Raw genomic sequence first — 22,930 nt, 5'->3', positions numbered from 1 at the left:
AATCCCAGGACCATGCGATTATAACCTGAGCCTAAGACAGATACTTAACAACTGAGCCACTCAGGCACCACTTGTTTCATGTTCTTAATAGAACTGAGAGTTTTTGTATAGAATATGGATGGTCACCATGATTCTATAGTGCCTTGCCTGACCGAGATGTAAAAGTATACAAGCACCAGCTTTCAAAGGATTACGTCCAGCAAATTCTTATGTTTACCATAATGTTAATTTTTAAAATTTAGTTGTTTAGATGCAGTACAAAAAACAGATGTTTGTCACTTTTGTAGCAAATTATTACTGGTTTTTCATTCATCTTTGAGAGTCCTGGTGAAGATGTTTGGTTCCCCTTGAAGTACTGAAAAGAAGATACTAAAAAATATTTGGGGGTGACTGGGTTGTTCAGTCGGTTGAGTGGCTGCCTTCGGCTCAGGTCAGGATCCCAGGATCCTGGGATCCAGTCCATCTTCAGTCTCTCTGCTCAGCAGAGAGCCTGCTTGTACCTCTCCCTTTGCCTGAAGCTCTGCCTACTTGTGCTCTCTCTGTCAAATAAATAAATAAAATCTTTTTAAAAAACTGGAAGGGCTCCTCAGTCACTCTTTCCTACTATCCCCATTTGTACATAAGGAAAGGCAGTGCAAACCTGGAGGGAGGAGCCCAGAATGAAAAGGAAAGAAAGAAAATGAAAAAGAAAGAAAATGAAAGGGGAACTGGCTGAGAGACTAGAACCGAAGCTTCACCAAAGTATAGCCTTCCAGGAAGTAGAAAATGGGATGTTTGCTTCCAGCTTGGACAGTATGGGAGCTTGGGTAAAAGAAACAAGCAAAATCCCGATGATCACGAGGCTCTGGAGGAATGGGGTGGGGTACCCAGGTGACCAGTAGGTTACAAACCCTGATTCTACCCATTTTCATTAAAAAGAAAAAAAAAATACCCTGCAGTTCATCCTCTTCATGCCCCTCCCTCCTGCAAAGAGAGTACAAAGCAGTGACTCTCGAGGTACATAAAAATGAGTGAGACATAAACCAACAATCACAAACGTTTCAGAAAAATCAAGCCACGGGAAAAAAGAACAGCTTTAATATGTTTTATCCTTTCTTTCAAGAGAGAATATGCACCTAAGGGGGGAAAATAGTGTTAGACATTAACATCAATGTAATTAAATTAATCATATGGATAAGCCAGAATATCTTATCATGAAATGAGAGCAGGCTGTTATAAAAATAATTAGCCGGTATCTTGGAAATACAAATAGCAACAGCAGTAAAAAGAAACCTTTCAAAGAGATGGGTTGAATAGCAGAATGAGCACTGCTTAAAACCAAACCAGAGAGATGGAATATCAAGCTAAGGAATTCTCTAAGAAGGCAACCCAAGGAAGAAAAAGAAAAAAGCTCTGAATGACAGGTAAGGAATTACAGAAGACAGACCTAAAAGTTCCAGTAGAGGTCTACAGACATCCCATTTTTGTTATCTTTCCTGCTTATCTTCTCAGCCAAAAGTAAAGCACCTCAGCACAGTTGGACTTTTTCCCAGTTATTGTTGGCTTCTGGCTCAGAGGCTCAAAGTGCTGGTTTGGGCCCCAGTTTTCCCCCAGGATTCCCCTACCAGCACCTGTGACTTTTTCAGACAGCCTCCTCAGGAATCCCAGGACAACCAGCAGCTTCAGCGCTACCCAGTCCCTAGCACTGCGCCTCCTAAGCTAACACTTCGTTACACTCTACCCATCGAGAGCCGGTCCGAGGCGACGCCCCAGGACTCCAATGAGTCCAGCTGCCAGATGCCAATCCAGCGATAAGAAAGCTCGTGAGCTCCAGAAAGCCGCCTGGGGACGCTGAGCCCCAAGGCCCCTGCATCATGGTCCCACCCCTCCACGCAGACCCCGCCCCTTTATCAGCCAGGCTCCGTTGGAGTGTGGGGCCTTGTGGGAGTTGTGGTCCCCCCAGGGCCTCCAGCCTCCTGCGGAAGGTGGGGCTGGCAGCTGGAAGAACCTGGGAACTACAGCTGTGAAGGACGCTTCTGCCTCCCTGGGAACTCAGGCTCTATGGCGGCCAATTAGGCAGGATCACGTGAATCTCCAAAACAAGAGCAGGAGCAGGCTGGGCGCCTTCCCTTAGGCCCGCTGCCCTTCCGGCCCTCCCGCTCTCTCGCACTCCCTCACTCCCACGAACACCCTCTAAGGTTTGGAACTTGATGAGGGAGCAGGAGGCTGACTGAGGACAAAGCAAAAGCTGGCACATTGCACCCCCTCTCCACCCGCTCCCCTCGGTAATATGTGTAACATTCCTCAGGCACCCCTGACTGCCATAAATGAGAAACAGAGAGTTAACTTGCAGAGATCACAGTCCTGCAAGACAGGCATCTCCCAGCTATCGTGATGTTAATGGCTTGGTAAAAGACAACTCCACTTTAGCATATGAAAACTCTGTTGAAACCTCCCTTTCCCTTACCTTCCCCCAACCACTGTGTACTTAACCTGCCATCTCTGACAACCCGGGGCAGCAGCTCTTCCTGCTCACAGGTCCTGTCCCCATGCCTCAATAAACCACCGTTTTGCAGCAAATATGTCTCAAGAATTCTTTCTTGGTCATCGGCTCCGGACCTCAGCCCACTGAACCTCACCTAGGTTCTAGAACTTCATCAACTCTTTCCCTTAAAAATCGATGGTCCATATGGTTTTAAAATTAAATATACTAAGATGTTATTTTCTTTTTAGAATCCTGTCCTTCACATCAATAATCTTTCACTACAAGTTCAGGTTACTTTTGTATTACTAAAACACATATTGTTAAGGAAAAAAAAAAAAGCTGTCTCCCACTGAGTGTGAGCTAATGAGTCCAAAAATCCATCATGGTTCCTCATTCCTAAAGAAGATTCACTGCCTTTGATGGGGGACAATAACAAGGTCATTCTGGAAGTGGAATGCCTGGCATGGTTCCTCACTGGTCTGTCAAGCTTCAAACAGGGAACTCCTTACGGTAAGATGCCAGGTTTCACCACTGTCCCAGCTGCTTTTCTTGCAGCCCCTACACAAGTTTTGGATCTTCTCCTTGAAGGAATTTTCCCTCCAGCCCAGTTCTCAAGAGCTAGAGGTTGCTCAACTCCCTTGCAATTCCCTGGTGCCAGCTTCAGGCCCAGGTCCTACAGGCAAAGTCCTTAGTGCCTCTCAGTGATGAGGGAGCATGAGGTTGGCTGAAGACAAAGCAAAAGCTGGCGCCTTGCACCCCCCTCACCCCACTCTCCATCCGCTCCCCCTCAGTCCTATGTGTAGCATCCCTCAGGCAGCCCTGACTTCCATGAACAATAAGCAAATAGTTAACTTACAGAGCTCACAATCCTGCTAGACAGGAGTCTCCCTTGGCTTACAAATGTCCTAAATCTCACTAACAAAGACGATTGATAGCAGGATTGTGACATCCCAACAAAAATTCTCCCAACTATCTTAATCTTAATGGCTGGTCTCAAGACAACATTGATCAAGCCGCAAGGGCAAGGCCTCAGGTAGGCCTGGGACATCCTGGCACCTTGTAGGCCCTCTTCCTTCCCCTCACCTTCCCTCAACCGCAGGGTACATAACCTGCCATCCCTCACAACCAGGGGCAGCTGCCCATGGGTCCTGTCCCCGTACTTTAATAAACAACCTTTTTGCACCAGAGACGTCTTAAGAATTCTTTCTTAGCCGTCGGCTCCGAACCTCACCCCACCGAACCTGACTTAGGTTCTGGGACTTCATCATCAGCACCTACTGCTCTCCTCTCCTGGTGGTCTCTCCGGGAGGGGTCTTCTCTAGCTCTTCTAGCAGGAGATGGGCACTTCCCATCTACCCCTGTTGCCGGACCAACCTTACCTATCCTGCAGGGTCAGGTCGGCCTGGCTTTTTATCTGTTGTTCTCTTCTGAGTGGTTAGTTTGTCATAGATACTGTGCTTTGCTTTTGTCAGGATTTACCCTGGACTATCAAAACCCTTTTCTTGTGCCCGTGAAGCCTAAGAAACATTCCTGATTAGAGAACCAGGAACTCGAACAGATCATATTTATTCTGAATGTTCTGTCCAAAATGAAAAATACATTTCTGAGGAGCCTCAAGATCTCTGAGAAGGGAAGTTTCACCAACTCTGTCATGTAGTGGCATCAATTCCGATTCTGTGTCAATTTTCCTACTTTCCCAGCTAGTAATTCTTTACCTCAGAAAGGCCACTCTTATAAAAATATATGTTTATAAAAAATAAAAAATTAAAAATTAAAAAAAAGAAAAAAAAAAAAAAGAAAGGCCACTCTCAACCGTTTCCTCTCTCAAAGGCAGTTGCTCTTAGAGTCTGCACATGGCACTTGGGGCCTGCTGGTAGTTGGCTACTGCCCTCTGTACCTTGGGTCTAACAGCTGCGGGGCATCAAGACGAGAATGTCTCTTGTTCTAAGACTTAATATAGTTTGGGGCACATGGTAAGCAATAATCACTTTTTTTGTTGATCCAAGTGTTCAACCTTCCTTAATTATTCTAGTACCACAATTTACTTGTTCTAAGATTTGTCCCCCCCCCCAATTTTAATATCTCTTAAGGTGGCACTCACCTTGCACTTGATGACATATCCTAGTTTAACTGACAGCATTTCTCTTTCTTAGTCGAACATAAACTATAGTGCATCTTACCCTTGATGAAAGCTAGGATGCAATTAAATACTCTATTATGGTTATGATTCTGATATTTTAAATCCTCCGGTAGCTCCCTGTGCCCTCACAGTGTAGTACCTCACCTCCTCGGCATAGTATACAAACCATCTCACCCCCAATGTTAACCCCGGGGCTCAGCCTCCATCCCCAGGTGATGCTGCCAGATCAGTTGTCGGTTGTCATGAACTTGCTGTAGTTTCCCAAATGCACTGTACTGCCTCCTGGCACTTTGAAACTTGACACACTCATCCTCATTCTTCTGCTTTGCCCTTGTGTATCACCTCCCCTGAAAATCTGTTCCTAAGTGGCTTTTCCCAGCTCCAACCTACCCTTGGCAGTCTTTTATCTCCATGTGGTAAAGCCTGTCACACTGCACCATGGACATGCCCGTTGTCCCCCTGAGAAGAGAAAAGGGACAGTGAGGTCCCCCTAGCATTTGCAGCTCTAGTGCAGAGCCCCATGCCTGGCTTGCAGGAAATGCCGGATCATGAAGACAAATGGAGATCATCCTCTGGCTAAAACCAGCTCTTCTTTGCCTACCGCAGGATCTGGATCAATAAATAGCAGCCAGTTATTATTTCTGTTTTTCTAGGGATTTTTCCCCATATATTTCCCAGGTCTTTACTCTTTTTATATCACTTAATTCAGGCTTCAACCACTTCCTAGTCAGATCAGGTGAAATCATTTTCCTTCCCAGACTCTCGATGTATTTCAAACCTAGTAATTTTTTTAAAAAGATCTTATTTACCCATTTGACAGACAGATCACAAGTAGGAAGAGAGGCAGGCAGAGAGAGAGGGGGGAAGCAGGCTCCCTGCTGAGCAGAGAGCCCGATGTGGGGCTCCATCCCAGGACCCTGAAATCATGACCTGAGATGAAGGCAGAGGCCTAAACCACTGACCACCCAGGAGCCCTGGTAATTTTTAATCAACGTGGATTTGGTGCATCAAATAGTTCCTTCTTCAAATATAAATATATAAATATATTGATCAAGTCACTCGCATGTCTTAGGAGAATGTCATACCTTTAGTAGCAAACTTGAAATCTTGGCCATTGGTTTTGATTTTTGTTTTGGTTTGATTTGGTTTGGTTTTTGTAATTTTAAAAATCCCTCCAGCCCTTTGCTCTGTCTGACCTGATTGCTATCAGCTGTTTCTGCAACAAAATTGTCCCGGCTGCGAAAACTCTCATTATTTTCAGTGGCGCCCTCTTCTGAACACTTTGTTAATAAAAAGCTTTTTTTTTTCCTTTTTTTTTTTTTTTTTTTTTTTTTTTTTGGCTACGGCAAATGTGTAACAACAATGAGGTATTTCAAAGAGGTGAACCACAGATAAATTTCTCTAAGGGTGGGGTGAGGGTTACTCAAAAAGGAACTTTACAAGGCTTTTAAAGATATCGATAATCATTATAACTTAACATGACTTATTGTTACTGTGCTCTTAACTGGTCAAACACACTTGGTGGCTTCATAGAAAGACTAACATAGTTCTAGATGGTTCTAGCGGCATTCCAGCACAGGGTATCATGAGGCAGGGATTCTAGCCACTGGCTGTGCAAGGAATGAGGCCTGTTAGTGATTCTATTTTTTCCTCTGCAGAATGGGCCCCCAGGTCCTTTCTACCCAAATAAATAATGTGGTGATTCTCTCAGTGAGTTGTACTTTTGGTTTAAACAGCCAACTGTCTCTTAAAAAGGACTTTTGTTTAAAGTCCTTTAAAAAAAAAAAAGTCCTTTTAAAAAAAAATCTTTTATTTATTTATTTATTTTTTAATCCCATATGTTTACTCTGATCCTGGAACTTTGTCATTTTGACCTTCTCTGCTGATTAAAATATTCTCTCCACAATCTCAGTTATTTGCAGGTACTTGCACTATAGACATTCTTTACATATTAAAAAAAAAAAAAAAAGACCCATTCACGATCCTTAGTGAAAATCTCGGGAATCTGAAAGACTACTATTTGCTATTCATCGAATAGTTACTGTCTCCACTAAGTGACAGGGCTTCAGAGAACGTGAGCTCACAAGAGATGTAGCCTATTTTCCACTTTCTGCTACCATGTTCATTTCTATGTTACTCAGAGGAGCCTTCTTTGTAGAAACATATTATCCAATCTTTTAAAAATCATAAAGCTGAATTTAAATTCTGTCCCTTCATTCGCCACAACGCTTAAAAAGCCAAGCAAATTTTGTTCCATTTTTTAAGAGCCCATAGATGGCATTTTTAAATGTTGCGTTTTTGAGTTTTCATCACTATTTATGTTACTTCTACTTCACAGATAAACAATTGCTAATGACAATGTGAACTTCCTACAAATGTGCAATCAAAATCCTTAGGTACACATTACTGAAGTTCTTCGTTCCCTTTAAACATTATTTCCGTCTTGATATGCAATCTTGTTTTGTATTGTATTGCATTATAAAGTTTTTTTAAAAAAAAAGACTGCATTTTTTAGAGTAGTTTGGGGATCAAAGTAAAATTCCCTTTCCCCACATACACACAGCCTTCCCCATTATCAACATCCTGTAGCACGGTGATAATTTGTCACCCTCACTGACCCTACACTGACACATCACTATCTCCCCAAAGTCCACAGTTTACATTAGAGTTCACTCTTGGTGGGGCACCAGGGTGGCTCAGTGGGTTAAGGCTTCTGCCTTCGGCTCAGGTCATAATCTCACGGTCCTGGGATCGAGCCCCAGACCAGACTCTCTGCTTGGCAGGGAGCCTGCTTTCCCCCAACCCCTGCTTTCCCCGCCTGCCTCTCTGCCTGCTTTGATGCCTGTCAAATAAATAAATAAAATCTTAAAAAAAAAAAAACTTTTCTCATAGAGTTCACTCTTGGTATAGTACCTTATGCATTTTGACAACTGTGTAGTGATATATATCTAAAATATCATACATATCATACAGAACATTTTCAAAATGTTCTAAAAATCCTCTGTGCTCTGCCTATTCATCCGCCTCGTCTCCTAACTGCTACAAAACGCTGACCTTTATACCATTTGCATAGTTCTGCCTTTTTTAGAAGGTCATATAGTTGGAACCTTGCAACATGAAGCTTTTTCAAATTGACTTCTTTCACTTATTTTTTTAAAATTTTTTTTATAGAAATTTTATTTATTTATTTGACAGAGAGAGATGACAAGCAGGCAGAGAGGCAGGCAGAGAGAGAGGAGGAAGCAGGCTCCCCGCTGAGCAGAGAGCCCGATTCGGGGCTCGATCCCAGGACCCTGAGATCACGATCTGAGTCAAAGGCAGTGACTTAACCCACTGAGCCACCCAGGCGCCCCGACTTCTTTCACTTATTATGATGAATTTTAAGTTTGTTCCATGTCTTTTCATTGCTTGATAGCCCTTTCTCTTTATCGCTGAATCATATCCCATTGTCTCAATGGACCACAGTTTATCTATCCATTCTCCTCCTGAAGGACATCTTGGTTACTTCCAACTCTTGGCACTTATGGGTAAAGCTGTTATAAACACAGGTTTATATGCAGGTTTTTGTGTACACAAAGTTTTCAGCTCTTTTGGTTGAGTACCAAGGAGCACGATTACTGGATCATATGGTAAGAATATGTTTAGTTTTGTAAGAAACTGCCCAACTGTCTTCCAAAGTGGTAGCACCATTTTGGTGCTCTCACCAGAATGAATGAGAGTTTCTCTTGTTTCATATCGTCAAAAGCATTTTATGTAGTCACTATTTTGGATTTTAGCCATTCTAATAGATGTGTAGTGATATATCATTGCTTTATTTATTTATTTATTTATAAAAATTATTTTATTTATTTATTTGACAGAGAGAGATCACAAGAAGACGGAGGGGCAGGCAGAGAGAGGGAGAAAGGGAAACAGGCTCCTGCTGAGCAGAGAGCCCGACATGGAATTCGAACCAAGGACCCTAAGATCATGACCTGAGCCAAAGGCAGCAGCTTAACCCACTGAGCCACCCAGGCGCCCCTCATCTTTCTTTTAATTTACACTTCCTTAATTATACATGCTGTGGATCATCTCAGCATCTTTTCATATCATTATTGCCATCTCTATATCTTCTTCAGTGAGGTGTCTGTTCCAGTCCTTCCCAATTTTTCAATCATGTCGTTCATTTTCTTATGTTTGAGTTTTATTATCATATATATATATATATATATATATATATATATAATTTTATAAAGATATATATTTTATCCCCAGGGGTAAAGGTCTATGAATCGCCAGGTTTACACACTTCACAGCACTCACCATAGCACACACCCTTCCCAAAGTCCATAACTCCACCCACCTTCTCCCAACCCTCCTCCACCCGGCAACCCTCAGTTTGTTTTGTGAGATTAAGAGTCACTTATGGTTTGTCTCCCTCCCAATCCCATCTCGTTTCATTTATTCTTCTCCTACCCCCTTAATCCCCATGTTGCATCTCCACTTCCTCATATCAGGGAGATCATATGATAGTTGTCTTTCTCCGCTTGACTTATTTCGCTAAGCATGATACCCTCTACTTCCATCCACATTGTCGCAAATGGCAAGATTTCATTTCTTTTGATGGCTGCATAGTATTCCATTGTGTATATATACCACATCTTCTTTATCCATTCATCTGTTCATGGACATCTAGGTTCTTTCCATAGTTTGGCTATTGTAGACATTGCTGCTATAAACATTCGGGTGCATGTGCTCCTTCGGATCACTACGTTTGTATCTTTGGGGTAAATACCCAGTAGTGCAATTCCTGGGTCATAGGGCAGTTCTATTTTCAACATTTTGAGGAATCTCCATACTGTTTTCCAGAGTGCTTGCACCAGCTTGCATTCCCACCAACAGTGTAGGAGGGTTCCCCTTTCTCCACATCCTCGCCGGCATCTGTCATTTCCTGACTTGTTCATTTTAGCAATTCTGACTGGTGTGAGGTGATATCTCATTGTGGTTTTGATCTGTATTTCCCTGATGCTGAGTGATGTGGAGCACTTTTTCATGTGTCTGTTGGCCATCTGGATGTCTTCTTTGCAGAAATGTCTGTTCATGTCTTCTGCCCATTTCTTGATTGGATTATTTGTTCTTTGGGTGTTGAGTTTGCTAAGTTCTTTATAAATTTTGGACACTAGCCCTTTATCTGATATGTCATTTGAAAATATCTTCTCCCATTCTGTCAGTTGTCTTTTGGTTTTGTTAACTGTTTCCTTTGCTGTGCAAAAGCTTTTGATCTTGATGAAATCCCAAAAGTTCATTTTTGCCCTTGCTTCCCTTTCCTTTGGCATTGTTCCTAGGAAGATGTTGCTGCGGTTGAGGTCGAAGAGGTTGCTGCTTGTGTTCTCCTCAAGGATTTTGATGGATTCCTTTCTCACATTGCGGTCCTTCATGCATTTTGAGTCTATTTTTGTGTGTGGTGTAAGGAAATGGTCCAATTTCATTTTTCTGCATGTGGCTGTCCAATTTTCCCAACACCATTTATTGAAGAGGCTGTCTTTTGTCCATTGGTCATTCTTTCCTGCTTTGTGGAAGATTAGTTGACCATAGAGTTGAGGATCTATTTCTGGGCTCTCTATTCAGTTCCATTGATCTATGTGTTTGTTTTTGTGCCAATACCATGCTGTCTTGATGATGACAGCTTTGTAATAGAGCTTGAAGTCCGGAATTGTGATGCCACCTACTTTGGCTTTCTTTTTCAATATTCCTTTGGCTATTCGATGTCTTTTCTGGTTCCGTATAAATTTTAGGATTATTTGTTCCACTTCTTTGAAGAAAATGGATGGTATTTTGGTAGGAATTGCATTAAATGTGTAGATTGCTTTAGGTAGCATAGACATTTTCACAATATTTATTCTTCCCATCCAGGAGCATGGAACATTTTCCCATTTCTTTGTGTCTTCCTAAATTTCTTCATGAGTACGTTATAGTTTTCCGAGTATAGATTCTTAGCCTTTTTGGTTAGGTTTATTCCTAGGTATCTTATAGTTTTGGGTGCAATTGTAAATGGGATTGATTCCTTAATTTCTCTTTCTTCTGTCTTGTTGTTGGTGTAGAGAAATGCAACTGATTTCTGTGCATTGATTTTATAACCTGATACTTGACTAAATTCCTGTACAAGTTCTAGCAGTTTTGGAGTGGAGTCTTTTGGTTTTTTTACATATAGTATCATATCATCCCCAAAGAGTGATAGTTTGACTTCTTCTTTGCCGATTTGGATGCCTTTAATTTCCTTTTGTTGTCTGATTGCTGAGGCTAGGACTTCTAGTACTATGTTGAATAGCAGAGGTGATAACGGACATCCCTGCCGTGTTCCTTTTCCTGAAGAAAAGCTTTCAGTTTTTTTCCATTGAGAATGATATTTGCAGTGGGTTTTTCATGAATGGCTTTGATGATATTGATGATATATTGATGATACGTGCCTTCTATCCCAGCACTTTGAAGAGTTTTGAGCAGGAAGGGATGCTGTACTTTGCCAAATGCTTTTTCAGCATCTATTGAGAGTATCATATGGTTCTTGTTCTTTCTTTAATTAATGTGTTGTATGACATTGATTGATTTGCAGATGTTGTACCAATCTTGCAGCCCTGGAATAAATCCCACTTGGTCGTGGTGAATAATCCTTTTAATGTACTGTTGAATCCTATTGGCTAGTATTTTGGTGAGAATTTTTGCATCTGTGTTCATCAAGGATATTGGTCTGTAGTTCTCTTTTTTGATGGGATCCTTGTCTGGCTTTGGGATCAAGGTGATGCTGGCCACATAAAATGAGTTTGGAAGTTTTCCTTCCATTTCTATTGTTTGGGAACAGTTTTAGGAGAATAGGAATTATTTCTTTAAATGTTTGGTAGAATTCCCCCAGGAAGCTGTCTGGCCCTGGGCTTTTGTTTGTATGGAGATTTTTGATGACTCTTTCAATCTCCTTACTGGTTATGGGTCTGTTCAGGCATTCTAATTCTTCCTGGTTCAGCTGTGGTAGTTTATATGTCTCTAGGAATGCATCCATTTCTCCCAGATTGTCAAATTTGTTGGTGTAGAGTTTCTCATAATATGTTCTTATACTTGTCTGTATTTCCTTGGTGTTAGTTGCGATCTCTCCTCTTTCATTCATGATTTTATTTATTTGGGTCCTTTCTCTTTTCTTTTTGATAAGTCTGGCCAGGGGTTTGTCAATCTTATTAATTCTTTCAAAGAACCAGCTTCTAGTTTTGTTGATTTGTTCTATTGTTTTTTTTTTTTTTTTTGGTTTTTATTTCATTGATTTCTGCCTTGATCTTTATGATTTCTCTTCTCCTGCTGGGATTAGGGTTTATTTCTTGTTCTATCTCCAGCTCCTTTAGGTGTGGGGTTAGGTTGTGTACCTGAGACCTTTATTGTTTCATGAGAAAGGCTTGAACTGCTATATATTTTCCTCTCAGGACTGCCTTTGTTATGTCCCACAGATTTTGAACCGTTGTGTTTTCATTATCATTTGTTTCCATTAATGTTTTTCAATTCTTCTTTAATTTCCTGGTTGACTGATTCATTCTTTAGAAAGATGCTGTTTAGTCTCCATGTATTTGGGTTCTTTCCAAATTTCCTCTTGTGATCGAGTTCTAGCTTCAGAGCAGTCTGGTCTGAAAATATGCAGGGAATGATCCCAATCTTTAGATACCGGTTGAGGCCTGATTTAGGACCAAGGATGTGATCTATTCTGGACAATGTTCCATGTGTACTAGAGAAGAATGTGTATTGTTGCTTTGGGATGCAATGTTCTGAATATATCTGTGATGTCCATCTGGTCCAGTGTGTCGCTTAAGGCCTTTATTTCCTTGTTGATCTTTTGCTTGGATGATCTGTCCATTTCAGTGAGGGGAGTGTTAAAGTCCCCTACTATTATTGTATTATTGTTGATGTGTTTCCTTGATTTTGTTTTTAATTGGTTTATATAGTTGGCTGCTCCCACATTAGGGGCATAGATATTTAAAATTGTTAGATCTTCTTGTTGGACAGATCCTTTGAGTATGATATAGTGTCCTTCCTCATATCTTATTATAGTCTTTGGATTAAAATCTAATTGATCTGATATAAGGATTGCCACTCCTGCTTTCTTCTGATGTCCATTAGCAGGCTAAATTCTTTTCCACCCCCTCACTTTAAATCTGGAGGTGTCTTTGGGTTTAAAATGAGTTTCCTGTAGGCAACATATAGATGAGTTTTGTTTTTTGTTTTTTTTTTTAAATCCATTCTGATACCCTGTATCTTTTTACTGGGGCATTTAGCCCATTAACATTCAGGGTAACTATTGAGAGATATGAATTTAGTGCTATTGTATTGCCTGTAAGGTGACTGTTCCTGTATATTGTCTCTGTTCCTTTCTGAGCTACTACTTTTAGGCTTTCTCTTTGCTTAGGGGACCCCTTTCAATATTACCTGTAGAGCTGGTTTGGTGTTTTCAAATTCTTTCAGTTTTTGTTTGTCCTGGAAGCTTTTAATCTCTCCTTCTATTTTCAATGATAGCCTAGCTGGATATAGCATTCTTGGCTGCATGTTTTACTCGTTTAGTGCTCTGAATATATCATGCCAGCTCTTTCTGGCCTGCCAGGTCTCTGTCGGTAAGTCTGCTGCCAATCTAATATTTTTACCATTGTATGTAACAGACTACTTTTCCTGGGCTGCTTTCAGGATTTTCTCTTTGTCACTATGACTTGTAAATTTTACTATTAGGTGATGGGTTGTGGGCCTATTCTTATTGATTTTGAGGTGGGTTCTCTGCACCTCCTGGATTTTGATGCTTGTTCCATTTGCCATATTGGGGAAATTCTCTCCAATAATTCTCTCCAATATACCTTCTGCTCTCCTCTCTCTTTCTTCTACTTCTGGAATCCTAATTATTCTAATGTTGTTTCGTCTTACGGTGTCACTTATCTCTCGAATTCTCCCCTTGTGGTCCAGTAGCTGTTTGTCCCTCTTTTGCTCAGCTTCTTTATTCTCTGTCATTTGGTCCTCTATATCGCTAATTCTTTCTTCTGCCTCATTTATCCTAGCAGTGAGAGCCTCCATTTTTTATTGCACCTCATTAATAGCTTTTTTGATTTCAACTTGGTTAGATTTTAGTTCTTTTATTTCTCCAGAAAGGGCTTTTATATCTCCCGAGAGGGTTTCCCTAATATCTTCCATGCCTTTTTCAAGCCCGGCTAGAACCTTGAGAATCGTCATTCTGAACTCTAGATCTGACATATTACCAATGTCTGTATTGATTAGGTCCCTAGCCTTTGGTACTGCCTCTTGTTCTTTTTTTTTGTGGTGAATTTTTCCACCTTGTCATTTTGTCTAGATAAGAGTATATGAAGGAGGGACGCCTGGGTGGCTCAGTTGGTTGGGCAACTTCCTTCGGCTCAGGTCATGATCCCAGAGTCCCAGGATCGAGTCCCACATCGGGCTCCCAGCTCCACGGGGAGTCTTCTTCTCCCTCTGACCTTCTCCTCGCTCATGCTCTCTCACTCTCTCTCAAATAAATAAATAAAAATCTTAAAAAAAAAAAGGCGTTTATGAAGAAGCAAGTAAAATAATAAAAGGGTGGCAACAACCCCAGGAAAATATACTTTAACCAAATCAGAAGAGATGCCAAATCATGAGCGGGGAGAAAGTGGGTAAAAAGAGGTTCAGAAAGAAAAGAAAAAACAGTTAAAAAAAGAAAACGAATGAAGAAAAATTATAAAAAAGAAAAACTAATATATATATATATATATATATATATATTAGATAAACTAGTTAAAAAAACGTTAAAAAAGAAAAGGGTAAAAGATTAAAAAAATTTAGCAGAGGGGAAAAAAATTGAAAAAGAATAAAAAATTAAATTAACTTCAAGACTAAAGAATCATGGCAGAAAGCCAAGAATTTCGTGCTTTGCTTTCTCCTCTTCTGGAATTCCGCTGCTCTCCTTGGTATTGAAACTGCACTCCTTGGTAGGTGAACTTGGTCGTGGCTGGATTTCTTGTTGATATTCTGGGGAGGGGGCCTGTTGTAGTGATTTGCAAGTGTCTTTGCCCCAGGCGGAATTGCTCCACCCTTGCCAGGCACCGGGCTTTGTAATCCGCTTGGGTTTGCTTTCGGGAGCTTTTGTTCCCTGAGCGCTTTCCGTACAGTTCCAGAGGTCAGGAATGAAAATGGCGGCCTCTTGGTCCCCTGCCTGGAGGAGCTGAGAGCCCGGGGCCCCACTCCTCAGTGCACCCTCAGAGAACAGCGCCCAATTACTCCTGTTTCCCTGGCCTCCGGCTGCACTCCGAGCTCACCCAGCCTGCGACCGGTTCAAGGTAACACCGAGCTGAGAGCTCACTTCTCGGCTCTCTGTAGCCGGCTTCCCTGTTCTAATACCTGCAAGCTCTGTGACATTCAGACTCCCCCGATCCTTCTGTGACCCTGCGGGACCTGAGGCCATGCTGACCCCGCGTGGGCTTCACCCCGGTTTAGCCTCTGGAGCGATGTCCCCCAGCGAAACAGACTTTTAAAAGTCCTGATTTTGTGCTCCGTTGCTCCACCGCTTGCCGGGAGCTGGCCCCTCCCCCCGTGGTCAATCTTCCCGTCGCTTTGGATTCACTTCTCTGCCAGTCCTACCTTTCAGAAAGTGGTTGATTTTCTGTTTCTAGAATTGCTGTTCTTCTTCTCTTGGATCTCTCATTGGATTTGTAGGTGTTTACAATCTTTAGATAAGCTATCTAGCTCATCTCCTGCTAGCTGAAGTAGTCTCAGCCTGCTACTTCTCCACCATCTTGACTCCTCCCCAATCTCGTATATATTTTTAATAACAGTCCACTATCAGGTATGTCTTTTGCAAATTTTTTTTCTCCCAGTGTGTGGCTTATCTTTTTATCTTCTTGACAATCTCTTTTGTGAAGCAGAAGCCTTCAGTTTTAACGAAGCCCAGCTTATTGATATTTTCTTTCATGGAGTGTGCCTTTGGTGTATATCTAAAAGAAACAAAAAAACATCTTTGTCATATCCAAGGTCATTTAGGTTTTCTCCAATGTTGTCATCTGTTTTATAATTGGATTTATATTTAGGACTATGATCCATTTTGAGTTAATTTTGAAGGGTGTAAGGGCTCTGTCTAGATTACTTTTTTTAAGATTCTATTTATTTATTTGACAGAGAGAGAGAGAGATCTCAAGTAGGCGGAGGCAGACAGAGAGAGAGGGGGAAGCAGACTCCCTGCCGAGCAGAGAGCCTGATGCTCGATCCCAGGACCTTGAGATCATGACCTGAGCTGAAGGCAGAGGCTTAACCCACCAAGCCACCAAGGTGCCCCTAGATTTTTCTTTTTAAATATATGTGGTTATCCAGTTGTTCCAGCACCATTTGTTGAAAAGAATATTTTTGCTTCTTTGTCAAAGATCAGTTGACTATATGACTATATTTATGTAGGTATATTTATGGGCTGTTTATTCTGTTTCATTGATCTACTTGTCTATTTTTTGCCAATCATACTGTCTTGATTGCTGTAGCTTTGTAGTAAGTCCTGAAGTTGATTTTTATCAGTAAGACTTTGCTCTTCTTCAGTATTGTGTTGGTTTTTCTGAGTCTTTGACATGTCTACATGAAATATAGAATCAGTTTGTTGATATCCACAAAATGACTTTTTGGAACTTTTATTGGGATTTTGTTGAGTCTATAGATCAAGGTGAGAATAACTGACATTGTGACAATATTGAGTCTTCCTATCCATAAACATGGAATATCTCTTCATTTATTTAGCTGTTCTGACATATTACCTTTGGGTTTTATAATTTTCCTCATATAGATGTTATAAATATTTTGTTAGATTTATAACTAAACATTTCATTTTAGGGGTGCTAATGTAAATGGTATTGTGTTTTAAATTTCAAATTCCATTTTTTCATTGCTAGTATACAGGAGAGTGATTGACTTTTGTATATTAACATTGTATACTGGAACTTTGCAATAATTGCTTATTGTTTCCAGGAATTTTTTGACAGTTTTGTTCCCTACATAAATGATCATGTCATTTACAAACAAAGACAGTTTTATTTCATCCTTCCCAATCAGTATAATTTTTATTTCCTTTTATTGTCTTATTGCATTACCTAAGACCTCCAATATGGTGTTGAGAAGGGACACTCTTGTCTTGTTCCTAATCTAGCAGGACAACTTATAGTTTCTCACCATTAAGTGTAATGTTAATTATGGGGGATTTTTTGTATATGTTCTTTATCCAGAATGTGTATTCTGTTGTGTTTGAATGAGATAGTTGATAAATGTTGACTAGGTCCACTTGACTAAGGGTGTTCAACTATGTCCTTACTGGTTTTCTACTGGCTCTGCCCATTTCTTTTTTTTTTTTTTTTCTGATTTTATTTATATTTATTTATTTGAGAGAAAGAAGGAGAATGGAGATGTCAGAGGGAGAAGCAGACTCCCTACTGAGCAGGGAGCCCCATATGGGACTCGATCCTTGGACTCTATCCTGGGACTCCAGGATCATGCCCTGAGCCAAAGGCAGTTGCTTAAGCAACTGAACCATCCAGGCACCCAGATCCTCCGATTTCTGAAGAGGGTGTTGAATTCTTCAGCTGTAATAATGAATTCATCTATTTCTCCCTGTAGTTCTAGTAGTTTTTGCCTCAGGCATTTTGACATCTGTTGTTAGACACATATATTTTAAGAGTTGTTAAGTCTTCTTGGAAAATTGACTGCTTTATTATTATGTAATGCCCCTCTTTATCTCTGAAAACTTTCTTTGCTCTGGAGTCTGCTCTGTCAGAAATTAATGTAGCTATTCCTGCTCTCTCTTTTTTTTTTAAAGATTTTATTTATTCCTTTGACAGAGACAGATCAGAAGTAGGCTGAGAGGAAGGCAGAGAGAGGAGGAAGCAGGCTCCCTGCCAAGCAGAGAGCCCAATGTGGGACTCGATCCCAGGACCCTGAGATCATGACCTGAGCTGAAGGCAGAGGCTTTAACCCACTGAGCCACCCAGGCGCCCCTCCTGCTTTCTTTTTATTAGTGTCAACATGGTATATATCTCTCCATCCCTTTACTTTTAATTTCTATAAGTGTCTTTATATTTAAAATAGGTTTCTTTTTTTAAGATTTTATTTATTTGAGAGAGAGATGAATGGGGGGAGGAGCTGAGGGAGAAGGAAAAGCACACCACCCACTGAGCAGGGAGCCTGATGTAGGGCTCAATTCCATTACCCCAAGATCATGACCTGAACTGAAGGCAGATACTTAACCGACTGAGCTACCTAGGCACCCCTAAAATAAGTTTCTTATAGATAAAATATAGTTAGATCTTGTTTTTTGATCCACTCTAATGATCTCTTTTAGTTGGTATAGTTAGACAATTAACATGTAAAGTGATTATTGATATTTTTGGATTGATACCTACCATAGTTGTTACTATTTTCCATTCAGTGCCTTTGTTCTTTGTTCCTGTTTTTATCTTCCTTTCCCTTTTGTAGTTTTTAAAAAATATTTTATTTATTTATTTGTCAGAGAGAGAGCACAAGCAGGGGGAGCAGCAACAGGCAGAGCAGGCAGAGGGAGAAGCAGGTTCCCTGCTCAGCAAGGAGCCTGATGTGGGTCTTGATCCCAGGACCCTGGAATCATGACCTAAGCCAAAGGCAGATGCTTAACCAACTAAGCCACCCAGGTGCCCCACCTTTTGTAGTTGTATTCTTTTATTTTTATTTTTTCCTTTTGTAGTTTCAATTGAGCATTTCATGGGATTCCATTTATTTTCTTTTGTAGCATATCTGTTATATTACTTTTAGAAAAAAAAACAAAAAACTTTTTTAGTGGCTGTCCTAGACTTGCACAATATAATAATACAAGCCATTTTCAAATAGTGTGCCTTTTAATAACATAAGTAATCCTAATTCCTCCCATATATCCCTTGTATCATTGCTCATTTCACTTATACAATAAGCATACTAAACATATATATGTATATAAACATACATAACTAAGCACATTGTTGCTATTATTATTTTGAACAAGTTATTGTTAGATCAACTAAAAGCAAGAAAAATAAAAGCTTTTATTTTACCTTGATGTATTGCTTCCCTGATGGTCTTCCTTTCTTTATGGAGGTCTGAGTTTTTGAGCTCTATTTTTTCCTTCTGAAGAACTTCTTTTAACATTTCTTGTAAGGCAGGTCCACTGGCAATTAATTCCCTCAATTTTTGTTAAATTGAGAAAATATTTACTTTTCTTTCACTTTAGGAAGTTAAGTTTTCAGGGTGCAGAATTCTAGGTTGGCATTTTTTTCCCCTCTCAACACTAAATATTTCACTTCACTGTCTTCTCGTTTGCCTGGTTCTTGAGCAGAAGTTGGATGTAATTCTTACCTTTATTCATCTATAGTAAGGTGTTTTTATTCTCTCGCTTATTGTTCCTTTATCATTGCTTTTCTGAAGTTTGAATATATTATGCTTTAGTATAGTTTTGTTTGTCTTGCTTGGTTTTGGTTTTTGTCATTTATCCTGCTTGGTGTTCTCTGAGAGTCCTGGATCTGTGGTTTGGTCTCTGATATTAATTTAGGAAAATTCTCAATCATTATCACTTCAAATATTTCTTTTGTTTCTTTCCCTCTTCTTCTGATATTCCCATTACATGTATGTTAAAACTTTTGTAGCTACATCTCAGTTCCAGAATATTTTGTTCTAGTTTCTTTTTCTATCTTCTTTACCTTTTCTCTTCCATTTTGGAATCTTCTACTGTCTTATCTTGAAGCTCTGAATTTTTCTCCTCAGCCATATCCCATATGCTGATGAGCCCATCAGAGGCATTCTTTATTTCTGCTACAGTGTTTTTTTTTTCCCCTAGCATTTAAAAAAATTTTTCTTTTGAGAATTTACTTCTTCCTACTTAAGTTGTCAATCGACTCTTGCCTGATGTCTACTGTATCCATTAGAGCCCATACCATATCGATCAGAGTTTTCAGTTCTCTGGTTGATAATTCCAACAATCTTGCCATTGCTGTTTCTTCAAATTGTGTTGCCTTTTTAGTATGCCTTGTAACTTTTTATTTCTTTTTTTCTTTTTTAATATTTTATTTATTTATTTGACAGACAGATCACAAGTAGGCAGAGAGGCAGGCAGAGAGAGAGGAGAAAGCAGGCTCCCTGCTGAGCAAAGAGCCCGATGTGGGGCTTGATCCCAGGACCCTGGGATCATGACCTGAGCCGAAGGCAGAGGCTTTAACCCACTGAGCCACCCAGCTGCCCCTTGTAACTTTTTCTTGATAGCCAGACATGATGTACCAGGTAAAAGGAACTGTGGCACATAGGCCTCTCATACGGGGAGAGGAAGCATTCTGTAGTCCAATTATTTGGTTTCAGTCTTCTGGTGAGTCTGTGTCTCTGGACTGTAAACCTCACAAATACTTCTCAGTCCACTTTTGCCCCGAGATGAGACAAAATTGCTAGAGTAGGTTGGACTTGGGTCTTTCCTTTCCCCCATGTGGAAGGTGAGAGCCAGCTGAGGTTGGACATTTCCTTCCTCTGGCTTGGTTAGGCTGTGATAAAACACCAGTAGTTTAGACTCTGGTAGAATAGTTCCTCTGAGAGGGAAGCCTTTTTAGTAACAGAATGCTCTGAGTATTTCAAAATGATTCCAATTCACTTCTTGCTACTGATAGTCACTGTGAGAACCTGGTCAAACTCATGAGATAAAATTCCTAAAAATGTGTGGTTCCCCATCCCCCTGCCCCCTGGAGTTTTTATTGCTCAGAAACCCACACTGAGCCTTCAGCAACTGAACAATTACAGTCCAGGTTTTCCTGCCTTCCTACAAATTCCAGTGAGGGTTTCTGTGTGTGGCTTTCTGTTCTGGTAGATTGTAATCTTCTATACGGGCCTGCTGATTTCTCCAATGTTTGAAGGCAGTGCTTTGCCCTGTGACCCCACTTCCCTGATGGATCTAAGGAGGGCTATTGACTTTCCAGTTTGTTGAGCATTTTACTTGTTGTCAGGGAGGAGTGGGGATGACTTTCAGGCTCCATGCTGGCCATTATAAAGCTTTAAGTATTTGAAAGCAAAATAATGATTTTATTGTTGTATCAGTATACTTTTGTGATCATCATTAAGGTATCATAATTCAACCACTCTATTATTGAACACGAAGGTGCATCTACTCTTCCTTTATTTCTTAGTTATACTTCAGCTGAAATGATTATCTTCACGCACTTGAAATTATTCTTCTTTGGATTATTTTCTTTTTATATCCAAGTTCACATCTATAAACCCCTAATCCCAAAATCGATTAAGAAAATGACTATAATATTCATGACTGATTGGATCTTTTGGTTGGGAAAGGAGGTTGGGGGAGGAGACACATGAGGATTAGTAGTCCTCTTTCAACACTTCCAAGTCTTTGCACTGATTGAAATGGAAAATGTCTGAGTATCATAAGGAGTTGCCTGTTGAAACAAGTTAAGTGACACCCCATTCTCTCAACTGAATAGTAAGGAGTCCTTGGGGCTCCTGGGCGGCTCAGTCAGTTAAGCTGCTGCCTTCGGCTCAAGTCATGATCCCAGGGTCCTGGGATTGAGCCGCACATCAGACTCTCTGCTCAGCGGTGAGCCTGTTTCTCTCTCTCCTTCTGCTTGTCTCTCTGCCTAGTTGTGTTCTGTCTGTCAAATAAATAAATAAAATCTTTAAAAGAAGAAGAAGAAGAGGAAGAAGTAAGGAGTCCTGTAACTGAGAAAGTTTGTATGGAAATGCTGGTGATATGCATTTCTAAAATGCAAGTTCTTAATAATCACAAAAGGAAGGTCAATTAAATTCTGTTAATCTATGAGAAATTATATTCTACAATGTGCAACTTAAGCTTCACCTTCTCTTTCAACTGAATTAAGTTTTTCTCCATGCTAATTGTGTCAACTGTAACTTAGTGATAGAAAAGTACACGTTTCAGACACATAAATGTCACCAAAACTCTCAAAAGGCAGCTTTTGCCTTATATTATCCTGTTATGTATAATGTTTTGTCTATCATAGAAATAAAATTGGCTTTTCAATTAAAACAAAAAAGTACACGTTTCTCCCCCTGAAACTGCTGGAACAGATGTTGGTTTGAGATGGCTCATGCACAGGTCCTCTGTACTTGGGGTTGCCTTTGGTGCCCTCTACCTTCCCTCTCGGTGCACTTCCTTGTTCCTCTTCATTATTTCCTCTCTTCCTAATGCTCCCCAGTTCCCCAAAGAAAGCCTGATTGGATAAAAATAATTGACAATAGCATGAAACTATTTTCCTTTTAAAAGAGATCAAAACAGTGTGACACAAAGGAATGGTTGGTATATAATCTCAGACAGGAAAAGTCTCATATCTATTTCAAATATGCTAACCACCAGTTAATTGTGTAAAATGGATAAACAAAATCAATTATTACGTTCATATTTATGTCATAGTCTGTGCATGTCCCTTGTTGGGTATTGGATATGTTTATATTTCTATATTTTATATTTGTGTTTATTGAGTTTTTCAGGATGCAGCTAAGTTACTTGAAAAGAGTTTGATCCTTTTGGGTCTTGCTTTTAAGATTTGTTGGGTGGAAATGGGGCAGCGCTCCATCAGTCCAGGGATAATTATTCTCCTAAGTCTTCTCTACTACTGAGGCAAGACTCTTGTGTGAACTCTGCCAAATTCCTATGAAATAGAAGGTTTTTCCAGTCCTGTTGGTAGGACTAAGCACTATTCGTGGCTCTGAGTGAGCACCACTTATTGTCCCCTCTAACTGTCTGACATCGTCCCTCTAATCATCCTTTCTCCAACTCTGGGTCATTTCCAACATGAATGCCCCCATCAGTAAATGTTATGCTGAGTAGTCAAGAGGGACATTCCATGGATCTCTGAGGAACCTTCTGTGAAGTCTCTATAGCATTCTGTCCTGTGACTTCTAGCTTCATCTCTTCACATTAGGGAGTCCTAGGGATTTGTCTGCATTCCCGTTCTCTGCACTGCAACTGGGAAATTCCCTTAAGACAGTAAGCTGGGACAATTATAAGAATCATCTTGCTTATATCCTGGCTCTTAGAAATCATTGACATTTTTTATCTGTTGTGTAGTGCCTTAAAAACTCTTGTTTCATATATTTTACTTGGGGTTTTTGTTCTTATTTCAGGTAAAAGGGTAAATCTGCTTCCTGTTACTCTACCTTGGTCATAAGGCAAAGTAGACATACATCCATTTTTTAAAAAATCGTACATGTACTTATAGAGAACATAGATTGGCTTGTGTCTACCCCTCATATCACTGTGCAACTTGTTTTTTTCATTTAAAAAATTTAGCTTATTTTTGCTAACT

This window comes from Mustela lutreola, chromosome X (assembly GCF_030435805.1).
Source record: "Mustela lutreola isolate mMusLut2 chromosome X, mMusLut2.pri, whole genome shotgun sequence".
In the NCBI taxonomy this organism is placed as follows: domain Eukaryota; kingdom Metazoa; phylum Chordata; class Mammalia; order Carnivora; family Mustelidae; genus Mustela; species Mustela lutreola.
This window is presented reverse-complemented; position numbering follows the sequence as displayed.